General features: G+C 39.2%; 1 long non-coding RNA gene across 1 annotated transcript; it reads left to right on the top strand.

Moving 5' to 3' along the window:
- Positions 1 to 3769: 3769 nt before the first annotated feature.
- Positions 3770 to 6951, top strand: LOC122673462. The gene is made up of 2 exons (XR_006334687.1): positions 3770 to 5772; positions 6262 to 6951. It is a non-coding gene; the product is annotated as an uncharacterized LOC122673462 (long non-coding RNA).
- Positions 6952 to 13339: the final 6388 nt, after the last annotated feature.

Below are 13339 nucleotides of genomic sequence, written 5' to 3'. Positions count from 1 at the left end.
ATGTATATATAAATATATTTTTCTTTTCCTCTCTATATTTATTTACCCATTTACTTTATTTTTTGTTGTTCATTTACCATACTATGATTGTGCTAAACTCTACCTTACTTTTTTACACCAAAGATTGTAGAAGTATTTCCAGCATATTTAATTTATTTTGGTGACTGAACGGTCTTATATTATATAATTATACTACTGTTTATTTAACTATCCTTCTTATGTTTATAAACTTCTTTTATGCTCAGCATCTCTACTTCAAAGTCTAATTCCTGTTATTGATCCCAAACCCACTTCCACTGGTCACCTTTCCTTCCAAGTTGGCAGCAGCTCCATCTTTCCGGTAGCTCAAGAGAAATCTCCCTTTCTCTCAGTCCCCACTTACACAGGGTCAATAAAGCCTGTAGGCTCTAGCTTTAAAATATAACCTGAATTTGGTCTCATCTTATTAAGTTTCCACTGCCACCACCCTGGCCCAAGCCACTGTCATCTCTCACCAGGAGTACTGCAATAATTGATGATGTCCTTCTCTGACTGGAAACCCCTAATTCATTCAAAGTAAAAGCCAACATTCCTGCCATAGGTCACAGAGTTAAATGCCCCCCACCCCCACCAGGCTTTGATCTCCTATGCTATCTCTCTCCCCCAGAGCTCCAGAGCTGAAAGTCTTTCCTGCAGCCTTTGATCTGTCCTCTCTCTTCCCCAGAGCCTTCTGACCACAAGCCATCTGGACTCTTTCTGTGACGCACGGGCTTGCGCCTGCCTCAGGGCCCTTCCACTGGCCATCCTCTCTGCTTGAATCACTGTCAGTTGTCATCAACTGTCAGCTGATGTCCACAAGACCCCCTCCTTCACCTTCTTCAAGTATTTTCTCAACGTCACCTTCTCAATAAGGTTTATTCTAACTGCCACATTTAATTTTAGTCTTCCATCTCACTACTACTGATCTTTTGGCCAAGTTCTGCTATGTTTTAGTTACTTTTTGGCTGTACCCCAGGGCATGTGGGATCTTAGTTCCCTGACCAGGAACAAAACCAGCACCGCCTATGTTGAAAGGCAGAGTCTTACCCACTGGATGGCCGGGGAAGTTCCACTTCTCTCTCTTTTTAAATATAGCCTGAAAGTAAAAGTGTCAGTTTCTCAGCCATGTCCAACTCTTTGTGGCCCCATGGACTGTAGCCTGCCAGGCTCCCCTGTCCATAGAATTCTCCAGGCAAGAATACTGAAGTGGATTGTTATTTCCTTCTCTAGGGGATCTTCCAAACTCAGGGATCAAACTTGGGTTTCCTGCATTGCAAGCAGATTCTTTACCATCTGAGCCACCTGGGAAATCCGTAATATGGCATGCATTTTTTTTTTTAACTCATTATCTTTTATTGTTATTTTGCCTCTCTCTGTCTACAAGAATGTGACCTTAGGGGATATGGGGGAAAGGGGCAGGAGTCCTTGAACTTTATTCACTAATGTATCCCAAGTATCTAGAACAGAGTCTGAAGCATGAGGGCTGCTCAATAACTGCTGACTGAGTGAAAGAATGATCAGTGATGCTAATTCATGAGATATTGAAAATGCTATTCATTCAGTCGTGTCCAACTCTTTGCAGCCCCATGGCCTGTAACCCACCAGGTTCCTCTGTCCATGGATTTCCCAGGCAAGAATTTTGGAGTGGGTAGCCATTCCTTTCTCTGGGGGATCTTCCTGACCCAGGGATTGAGCCTGTGTCTCTCGCATCTCCTGCACTGGAAGGTGTATTCTTTACCATCCTAGCCACCAGGAAATGCTAATTCACATCTACCTTACATAATAAAAATGGACAGTATGAGTGATCAAATGTGATAGAAGTAGAATTTCAGAACCATAAGATGCTTTAAAGTTTACCAAATACAACTCATTTCAAAATTTAGAAAACAGCACCAGAGAAGTGAAAAGATTTATGAGATCATGCTGCTGGTTCATGGCAAAGAATAAGAAAAATCTGGATATTTTGGTTTAGTGCTCTTCCCCAATTCATCACTGGTTCTCTTAGCTGTTCCCTAAGTTTAACCTAGACTTCTTAAGTCTCTGGAGGACAGTCATAATTATATTCAAATGGTGTTTAACTTATTCCTCTCAAGAAACGTTGACTAATGCCTAAAGAAATGGTATCTTGATAGCTCATATACCAGCTCCAAGGATCCCCCACCAAACAGTCTGAGACCAGCCACCAGAACAAATGCAAATGAACCCCAGACTCAGGATCAGAGCACAGTGGGATCCCAGAATCCATCACCAATTGACTTAAGCACCTAGCCCTCTATAGCCTCTTCTGTTTTCATAGATGACTGTTTCTCACATGAAGTTAATCTTAAAATCAATCTAAATGCTTATATATGTGAGAGACAATTCCCATCTTACAAAAGATATTAGCCTTTGTGGTATTGAACAGGAACATCGCCTGGGAAGAAATGAAGGTTCAGTAAGTTCTCCCCAGTAGGCAGATTTCTGCTGTCTCTTTGCCTTGTCCTCTTTCCCTAGTTGTCATTCTTTTCCTCGGCAGGAAAAGCTGTGATAGTGAGTACCCAAGTCCTTTCATAACCAAAATTAATTTCTGCTCTTCCAAATTGTTAATTTTCAATTCTTTTTCCTAAATTCTTTTTTTTTTTAGCTATAGAGGAAGAACACCAAATAAAGGAAAAGAAAAGAAAAAAGTCTGGAAAGAAGAAAAGAGATGCCACCCCTGATCCTACAACCACAGATATTTCCCACTGAGGATGTGGAGGAAACGACTCGTGGGAGCCACTTATCCATAGTAAAGAAGATGAAGGGAAAATCAAAGAAATTAAAAGATGCACTTACTGTTAGACATGATGGTTTCATAACCTTTAATGAACTGAATACTGGGGGAAGAATTCTGTAACATTTTTGTGACTCAGCTTTATTAAAAAATATTTGTTATACTTATTAAGGGCAATACATCATGCTAGGGGCAGCAAATTTTACAAATACATATGTCCAAAGTGGAAACAGTAATATCATAGTACAAAGGGCCAGAAGAGCCCAAACATTTAAAATCTGCTAAGAAAAGGAAAAAATATAAATGAATATATTTACTCAATTAAAAAAAAAAGAAAGAAAAGAAAAAACTTAAGACTCATACAGTAATCAGTATGCCTTAATTCTTCTAACACATGATGGTGAAAAACTATAATTGACAGTAATACTGCTTCCATATCTGAAATAAACATGAAAGATAAGGAACACTATGCATTTTTACAGCCTTAAGGCAGAACATTTGAAGTGTTTACATAAAATGGAAATATTGTCATTGCTTTTGTTGTAGTTCAGTCACTAAGTCATGTATGACTCTTTTACAACCCCATGGACTGTAGCTCCCTTGTCCATGGGATTTCCCAGGCAAGAATATTGGAGTGGGTTGTCATTTCCTTCTCCAAGGGATCTTCCTAACCCAAGGATCAAACCCACATCTCTTGCATTGACAGCTGGATTCTTTACCATTGAACCACCTGAGGAAGCTCATATCATTGCTTAAGTGGGTTTCAAACCACCAATGTCTAAGTTCTTCAAAAGAATATGATTTAAATGAAAATTTATAATGTGTAAATGCCCAGGAATAAGTATCATCCTATGTCTAATTTTTTTTTCCCCTAGAGTTAAAATTTCCATAATTATCATGCTTGTGTGCTAAGTTGCTTCAGTGGTGTCTGACTGTTTGCAACATCGTGGGCTATAGCTCCCCAGGCTCCTCTGTCCATGGAATTCTCCAGGCAAGAATACTAGGCTGGGTAGCCATTCCCTTCTCCAGGGGATCTTTCCAACCCAGGGATTAAACCTGGGTCTCCTGCATTGCAGGGAGATTCTTTACCACCTGAGCCACCAGGGAAGCCCACCATAGATATCTAACCTGCATCTGGTAAGGATCATGGCTTAGGTCTATATCGCTTCTTGCTAGTAAGTTCTAGTCTCGTAAAAAACCCAATTCATCCATACTTGTCTCTGTTCTGTATACTTCACTTTCAAGCGAATGTCATAGATATGTATGCATATCACTATCAATATACTGTTTAGTGGGCTTTCCCTGTGTTTCAGCAGTAAAGAATCCACCTGCCAATGCAAAAGACATAAGAGATACAGGTTCAATCCCTGGGTTGAGAAGATCCCCTGGAGGAGGGCATGGCAATCCACTCCAGTATTCTTGCCTGGAGAATTTCATGGACAAAGGAGCCTGGCAGGCTGCAATTCATAAAGTCTCAAAGAGCCAGACACAACTGAAGCAACTTAGCCCAACTGCTTAGCAAAGTTACCCAAGCAGTCACCCAGGGCGTAGGTCAGAATACTAAAAATATCAAGGGGCACATAAAGTTACAGAGCGATAGATTAAGTGCTTTAAAGACAAACAAAGCCAGATCTGAAACTGTTCTAGCTTTTGCTTATTACATATCTTTCAGGAAATTAATTTCTTTGAGCCTTGGTATTCTCTCTGGAAAAGGAAGATTAAAATAAAGATCTCCTTGGCTGGATTAAAAAAAAACACTTTATTGGAATATAGTTGATTTACAATATTGTGTTAGTTTCTGCTATACAGAAAAGTGGATCAGTTGTATATATATATCCACTCTTTTTTAGATTATTTTCCCTTGTAGGCCTTTACAGAGTACTGAGTAGAGTTCTCTGTGCCATACAGTAGGTCCTTACTAGTTGTCTCTTTGGTGAATGGATAAAAGACAATTAATTCAGTGCCTGGATAGTTGCTCAATGAATTGATCTGCTATTATTAGAAAGTAATGGTATTCCCTCAAACCTTTGTGTGGGTGCTTAGTCATGTCTGATTCTGTGATCCCATGGGCTGTAACCCACCAGGTTCCTCTGTCCACAGGGATTCTCCATGCAAGAATACTGGAGTGGGTTGCCATGCCCTCTTGCAGGGGATCTTCCCAACCCAGGGATCAAACCCAGGTCTTCTGCAATGCAGGTAGATTCTTTATCATATGAGTCACCAGCTCAGAACTTGTTTTCTTAATTGCGTTGACTGGAAATGGGAAGTGCTTAGCAATCAATCAGTAATATTTCAGGCCAGATGGCAAAGCAGAGACAGGAAATAAAAACACTCAACAGAGTAACTGCCAAACCCCCAGGCTACAATTTTGTTATCTAGAGCATAATCAATCCACCAAATCAATGCAAAGTGTTTCAGAAACAGCCTTATCTCTCATTGCCTTTATGGTAGAACAGAAACATTACACTAAAAATAGAAAGCATGCCACTTCATGTCTGCATAAAGTGATAAAGAAACTGTGTCAGACAAATAGCATATTTGTAAGCTTTATCCTCATCAAGCACAATTTTTTTCAGTGTTTTAACAAATTTTTCATTTGTTAACTTTGTACAATTTGTTTCAATTGTAGTCTTTTGTTTTGTTTTTTAGGGTTCTATTGTTTTTTTCTGTTTTACAGTCAGAGAAATAATAAATTGAGCTATTCATTCTTCTGAGTGTCCCAGAAACTGAAAGGTATTGGTATCTTCTCAAGAAATCCTGTTCTCCTAGCTTCCCATGTTTGATTCTTGATGAAAGAACTGATAAGAGTTGTATTTCAAACTCTGTCTCCTGAAAAAGTCAGAGCCCACACTGCAGTTAATGGGTCACTGTTCTGTCCACCCAGAGAATAGAAGCCACACAGAGAAAGATGTTTGCTCAAGCAAGAGACTGAGTCCATCAAGAAAATAAGAAGGAAAGATAGTAGATAGAGAGACTTCAAGACAATACAGTGACCTGTATAGGTAAACATTTTGTTTTGTTTCATGATGGGTAGGACGTCAATCTACTGGTTGTTGTTTTCCCAACTATCAGTATTTTGACTGATCAAAGACTATAGAGTATTTTATTTCTCTTTAGCTGAATTTGGGAAGAGAGGCCAAGGGCAGGAAATCTGGGTCACTCTATTCTTAAGAAAGTCTTTGAATTTCAGATATTCATGATAGTGATAAAATATACAGATGGGTTCTAAATGCTACCTCTGCATTTCTCCACCCAAATAAAATAATCATTATCTACTGACTTGAAAACTGAAGTAAATGTTTCTAAGGGTAAAACCAACAATGCATTATTTGTGCTACCTGTAAATAAAGGATTACTAAAGCTTACAAATAATACAAAAGCCAACTTTACTCAATGGTTTTGAGTTTCTCTCAAACTTAATCTATTATTTGAAGAGTAACCACAAGCTAGACCAACCAGCTTGTTTTAACTTTTACCTCTTTCAATCCTAGGTCCTTCTGGAAAAGATATAAAAGTACAAAGAAAAGGCTGAAGGCTTGCACAAAATAAAAATGGAAATGAAGAGGTGAAAAGACAAGTGAGCTGTGTTTTTCCCAGTCTCAGACTGTCTTGTATAATTCAGAGGAAACTCTTCACCCAGCCCTCATACCCATCTGGACCTCACATTCATGCTACTGTGCTTGGGTCATTAGTCTTCTGGCCACTGATTTTTCTCTCAGAAATCACATGCTGCCCTCTGTCTCCTAACGTGAGAAATATCTCCAGTGCTCTATCCGTCAATTTTCCACCCGCTGCACAAAACTAACAAAAACTACTAGAGGAGCAAGCATAAATGGCCCTTATAAACCATAGGAGGTTTATTTTAAAATACTGTTAGCATCAATTAAGTTGTGAGGACACCAAGCCATGGTACACTAGGGAATCAGAGAACATGGGAGGCAGCAGCATGCATTGTGAACCACACTTCAACCCTGGGCAAGGAGGAATTAAAGGCGCTACTGACTAAAGACACTAAAAAGGGATGAAAATGACCACTGCCCGCCACTGACAGAAACACAGGTTTTAGGTTTCACTGGGATTAGCTGACTTCAGTTAATATACAAAGTGGTTCTCTAGATCCCATTGCCTTTCTTATCTGTTATTTGCAAGAGAATTAACAATAAAGAAAATGATTTCAGTGACTATTTTCTCAATTTTCCCAATGGTTGGGAGATTGCATTGGAGAGTTTCATTTATTTATGTTAATCAATGCCTTAGGGAAATGGGATTCCTGGGAAGGTGTTGACAAACTACTCCCACACAGGGAAAATCCAGTCACCCAACTTGTTTTTGTTAATAAAGCTTTATTGTAACACAATCATATTCATTTATGTATTGTCCGTGGCTGCTTTTGGGCTATCATAGTAGAATTGAATAGTTATACCAGAAACCACACGATCCTCAAGGCCAAAAATATTTTACTACCTGGTCCTTTATAGAAAAATTTTGTTGACTTCCACCTTAGTTAATTAGTTTAATTCTTTCACAGAATGCCAGTTGAGAAATTCTGCTGCTATTTGACTGAAGCAAACTAATAATATGATGATCCAAGAAAGAAGCTGTCACTCTCTGAAAGTCTACCTCAGATTTATGATGGGTTGGAAAGATGAAAACTAAGAGGAATATCTAGACCAGTAGAAAAACTTCACTCTAAATTTTACTTTTATATCAAGTAAATTTTTTTTTTAAAATTTCTGCCCATTCTTTCTATACTAACTAGAATCAGGTTTACGCTGATACATTTTTTGAATAATTTCTCTCCTATTAATTTTTCACTTAATAATCATCTTCTCACTTCTCAGTAAACAACTTTTTTAAAAAATCTGATGTGCCATGGTGTTTGTCTTTTCTCTAGTCACTTCGACTTCTTGAGGAGCTGATTTAGAAAATGCTATTTCTCCATGTGTTCCTCAGAAATTGTTCAACTTTTGAGAATATGACAGTCTTCCTAGAAAAGAAGTTTTATACAATTGGTGTGGACAATTTAACACTTGATAGTGTTGAAGCTGTGGAAAAACAAACACTCTTATATGTGACTGATGAAATTATATGGTGACACAATCTCTATGGAAGACAATTTAGCAATATTTAATTAAGTCACAAAGACACATCCCTTTGACCTAGCATCTCTAGCTTGAGGAAATTATCCCGTAATTCTACATTACCTACATATTTTTGAGTGATGCATGTATGGAGTTTCTGGGTTGGTGACCATTTGGAGGCTTGGAAACAAAGATGGGCTCACAGAGAACATAGATCCATGCCTTCTCCCCACACCTTGCCCTATGCATTTCTTCCATCTAGCTGTTCTTGTATTACAATCTTTTGTAGTAAACTGGTAATGTAGTTTAAAAAAATAAGTATGTAAAAAGATATTCTTTGCAGTATTGTCTTTTTGGGTTTCCTTTGTGGCTCAGATGGTAAAGAATCGGCCTGCAATGCAGGAGACCTAGGTTCGATCCTTGGGTTGGGAAGAACTCATGGAGAAGAAAACAGCTACCAACTCCAGTATTCTGTCCTGGAACATTCTACAGATAGAGGAGCCTGGCAGACTGCAGTGCATGAGGTTGCAAAGAGTCAAACACAACTGAGTGACTTTCACTATTGTCTTTTTACCAAAAGAATGAAAGTAACCTAAATATCTCTTGTTTTGAGACTTAGTTAAATATATTAAGGCACATCCATATCTTCCATACACCAATGGAGTACTGTCACTATTCGAAAAAGAATAGATACATGTTCACATACTAATAAGCCAACTACTCTTTTGTTTAAATGATTAACAAAACCTTATTGAACTCTTAACTATATACCAAGTACTATGGTAGGCAAAGAGGACATATTAGACAAAAAAAGTTCCTGTTTATGTGGAATACCAACCATAAAATAAATAAGAATGGATGTATCTATAGTGAGTCAACAGGGTAAAACCAAAAGAAAGGAGGATGGGGGTGGCCCTGTTCAGTTCAGTTCAGTTGCTCAGTCATGTCTGACTCTTTGTGACCCCATGGACTGCAGTATGCCAGACCTCCCTGTCTATCACCAACTCCCAGAGTCCACCCAAACTCATGTCCATTGAGTCAGTGATGCCATCCAACCAGCTCATCCTCTGTCATCCCCTTCTCCTCCTGCCCTCAATCTTTCCCAGCATCAAGGTCTTTTCAAATGAGTCAGCTCTTTGCATCAGGTGGCCAAAGTACTGGAGTTTCAGCTTCAACATCAGTCCTTCCAATGATCACCCAGGGCTGATCTCCTCTAGGATGGACTGGTTGGATCTCCATGCAATACAAGGGACTCTCAAGAGTCTTCTCCTACACCACAGTTCAAAAGCATCAATTCTTAGGTGCTCAGCTTTATTTGCAGTCCAATTCTCACATCCATACATGACTACTGGAAAAACCATAGCCTTGATTAAATGGACCTTTGTTGGCAAACTAACGTCTCTGCTTTTTAATATGCTGTCTAGGTTGGTCAAAACTTTTCTTCCAAAGAGTATGCGTCTTTCAATTTCATGGCTGCAATCACAATCTGCAGTGATTTTGGAGCCCCAAAAAATAAAGTCAACCCCTAGTTCCACTGTTTCCCCATCTATTTGCCATGAAGTGATGGGACCGGATGCCATGAGCTTAGTTTTCTGAATGTTGAGCTTTAAGCCAAATTTTTAACTCTCTTCTTTCAATTTCATCAAGAGGCTCTTTAGTTCTTCTTCACTTTCTGCCTTAAGGGTGATGTCATCTGCATATCTGAGGTTATTGATATTTCCCCTAGCAATCTTGATTCCAACTTGTGCTTCATCCAGCCCAGCATTTCTTATGATGTACTCCTCAAATAAGTTAAATGAGCATAGTGACAATATACAGCCTTGACTTACTCCTTTTAATGTTTGGAACCACTCTGTTGTTCCATATCCAGTTCTAACTGTTGCTTCCTGATCTGCATACAGGTTTCTCAAGAGGCAGGTCAGGTGGTCTGGTATTCCCATCTTTCAGAATTTTCCATAGTTTGTGGTGATTCACACAGTAAAAAGCTTTGGAATAGTCAATAAAGCAGAAGTAGATATTTTTCTGGAACTCCCTTGCATTTTTGATGATCAGGTGGATGTTGGTAATTTGATCTCTGATTCCTCTGCCTTTTCTAAAACCAGCTTCAACATCTGGAACTTCACGGTTCTTGTCTTGCTTAAGCCTGGCTTGGAGAATTTTGAGCATTACTTTGCTAGCATGTGAGATGTGTGCAATTGAGCAGTGGTTTAAGCATTCTTTGGCATTGCCTTTCTTTGGGATTGGAATGAAAACTGACATTTTCCAGTCCTGTGGCCACTGCTGAGTTTTCCAACTTTGTTGGCATACTGATTAAAGCACTTTCATAGCATCATCTTTTAGGATTTGAAACAGCTCAACTAGAATTTCATCACCTCCACCAGCTTTGTTCATAGTGATGCTTTCTAAGGCCCACTTGACTTCGCATTCCAGGATGTCTGGCTCTAGGTGAATGATCACACCATCGTGATTACCTGGGTCATGAAGATCTTCTTTGTACAGTTCTTCTTTGTATTCTTGTAACCTCTTCTTAATATCTTCTGCTTCTGTTATGCCCATAACATTTCTGTCCTTTATTGAGCCCATCTTTGCATGAAATATTACCTTTCTATCTATAATTTTCCTGAAGAGATCTCTAGTCTTTCCCATTCTATTATTTTTCTCTATTTCTTTGCACTGGTCACTGAGGAATGCTTTCTTATCTCTTCTTCCTATTCTTTGGAACTCTGCATTCAGATGAGTATATCTTTCTTTTTCTCCTCTGTTTTTCACTTCTCTTCTTTTCAGAGCTATTTGTAAGGCTTCCTCAGACAGCCATGTTGCTTTTATGCATTTATTTTTCTTGGCAATTGTCTTCATCCCTGTCTCCTGTACAATGTCACATAGTTGTGACATTGGAGCCTCTGTCCATAGTTCATCAAGCACTCTGTCTATCAGATCTTGTCCCTTAAATCTATTTCTCACTTCCACTGTATAATCATAAGGGACTTGATTTAGGTCATACCTGACTGGCCTAGTGGTTTTCCCCACTTTCTTAAATTTAAGTCTGAATTTGGCAATAAGGAGTTCATGATCTGAGCCACTGTCAGCTCCCAGTCTTGTTTTTGTTGACTGTATAGAGCTTCTCCATCTTTGGCTGCAAAGAATATAATCAATCTGATGTCAATATTGTCCATGTGGTGACGTTCATGTGTGGAGTCTTCTCTTGTATTTTTGAAAGAGGCTGTTTGCTATGACTAGTTCATTCTCTTGACAAAACTCTATTAGCCTTTGCCCTGCTTCATTCTGTACTCCAAGGCCAAATCTCCCTGCTACTCTAGGTGTTTCTTGACTTTCTACTTTTGCATTCCAGTCCCCTATAATGAAAAGGACATCTTTTTTGGGTGTTAGTTCTAAAAGGTCTTGTAGGTCTTCATAGAACTTTTCACCTTCAGCTTCTTCCGCATTACCAGCTGGGGCATAGGCTTGGATTACTGTGATCTTGAATGGTTTGCCTTGGAAACGAAGAGATCATTCTGTCGTTTTTGACATTGCATCCAAGTACTGCATTTTGGACTCCTCTGTTGACTATGATGGTGACTCCATTTCTTCTAAGGGATTCTTGCCCACAGTATTAGATACAGTGGCCATCTGAATTAAATTCACCCATTCCAGTCCATTTTAGTTCACTGATTCCTAGAGTGTTGACATTCACTCTTGCCATCTTGTTTGACCACTTCCAATTTGCCTTGATTCATGGACCTAACATTCTAGGTTCCTATGCAATACTGCTCTTTATAGCATCGGACTTTGCTTCTATCATCATCCACAACAGGGTGTTGTTTTTGCTTTGGCTCTATCCTTTCATTCTTTTGGAGTTATTTCTCTACTGATCTCCAGTACCATATTGGGCATCTACCGACCTAGGGAGTTCATCTTTCAGTGTCCTACCTTTTTTTTTGCCTTTTCATGCTGTTCAGGGGGTTCTCAAGGCAAGAATATGGAAATACTTTGTGATTCCCTTCTCCAGTGGACCACATTTTGTCAGAACTCTCCACCATGACCCATCCATCTTGGGTGGCCCTACACAGCATGGCTTATTTTCATTGAATTAGACAAGGCCGTGGTCCATGTGATCAGATTGGCTAGTTTTCTGTGACTGTGTTTTCAGTCTGCCTGCCCTCTGCTGCCTTCTCTCAGCACCTACTGTCTTACTGGGGTTTCTGTTACCTTGGATGTAAGGTATCTCTTCACGGCTCCTCCAGCAAAGCACAGCTGCTGCTCCTTACCTTGGAGGTGGGGTATCTCCTCACATGGGGTGGCCCAGAATTATTGCTATTTATTTAGGGTTGTAAAGGAAGTTCACCATATTGAAGTGGTGTTTGAGCGGAGATCTAAAAGAACTGAGGAAATTAATTATGCAGGTATCTGGGGAAAGAACTGAACAGGGATAGAGGAGAAGTACAAAGTCTTCAGGATATATTCAAGGTACAGCAAGGAGGCCAGTGTGGCAGCTACTTTATGATGAGGGTGGGCAGATACGAAATAAAATCTGAGAGTCAGTGGGAGAAGATAAAGTGGGGGGGCGGGGGTTGAATCAGCCCTCAAAAATGTTCTTTCTTCTAGTTAATTCTTCTACTAAGACAAAAGAAATCCAATTTGAGTTATCAAATAAAACCTTTTATTCTCTTAGACTTTGCCATTTATTTCTTATTCTAACTCTCTTCAATCTTTGGCAATTTTAGGTTTATTTTCATATAATTTGTCTTTTGTTGTTTGTTGTTCAGTCACCCAGTCATGTCTGACTATTTGCATCCCCATGGACTGCAGCACTCCAGGCATCCCTGTCTCTCACCATCTCCCAAAGTTTGCCCAAATTCATGGCATCAGTGATGCTCTTCAGCTATCTCAGCCTCTGATGCTCTCTTCTTCTGTCCTCAATCTTTCCCAGCATCAGGAACTTTTCCAATGAGTCAGCTGTTTGAATCAGATGACCAGAAGAGTTTCAGCTTCAGCATCAGTCCTTTCAACGAGTATTCAAAGTTGATGTTCTATAAGATTGACTGATTTTTTCTCCTTGCTGTCCAAGGGACTCTCAGGATTTTATCTTTTAGCTACCTACATTTGTTTCCTAACATTTAGAAATTCACAAAGATCTCCTCAATACATAGAAAAGAAAGTATACAGCCAAATTTGATAAGGATTAATAAAGACTTTAAAGTTTTGGGAAATTTTATCAACACGAGAGCAATTCAGAGTATATGTTAAATGCTGAGAGATAGAAGAACCATATCTACTTACCTTTAGTAAGAATTAGTCAGGGTAAGCTCTGCTATGCTGTTATAACAAAAATACAAAAAGACAAGAAGAAAAACCTCAGTGCCTTGAAACAATTATTATTTCTCCTGTAATAGTCAAATGTGATCATAGTTTGGCTTGTGGGTGGGTGAGTTACTTAGGTCCAGTGGGACTCAGAGACAAGGTTGCTTCCATCTCATGGATGCCACTTCAA

The sequence above is a fragment of the Cervus elaphus genome, chromosome 17 (genome assembly GCF_910594005.1).
Source record: "Cervus elaphus chromosome 17, mCerEla1.1, whole genome shotgun sequence".
NCBI classification, from domain to species: Eukaryota; Metazoa; Chordata; class Mammalia; order Artiodactyla; family Cervidae; genus Cervus; species Cervus elaphus.
The sequence above is the reverse complement of the archived record's forward strand: the minus strand, read 5'-3'. Positions and strand labels throughout refer to the sequence as shown.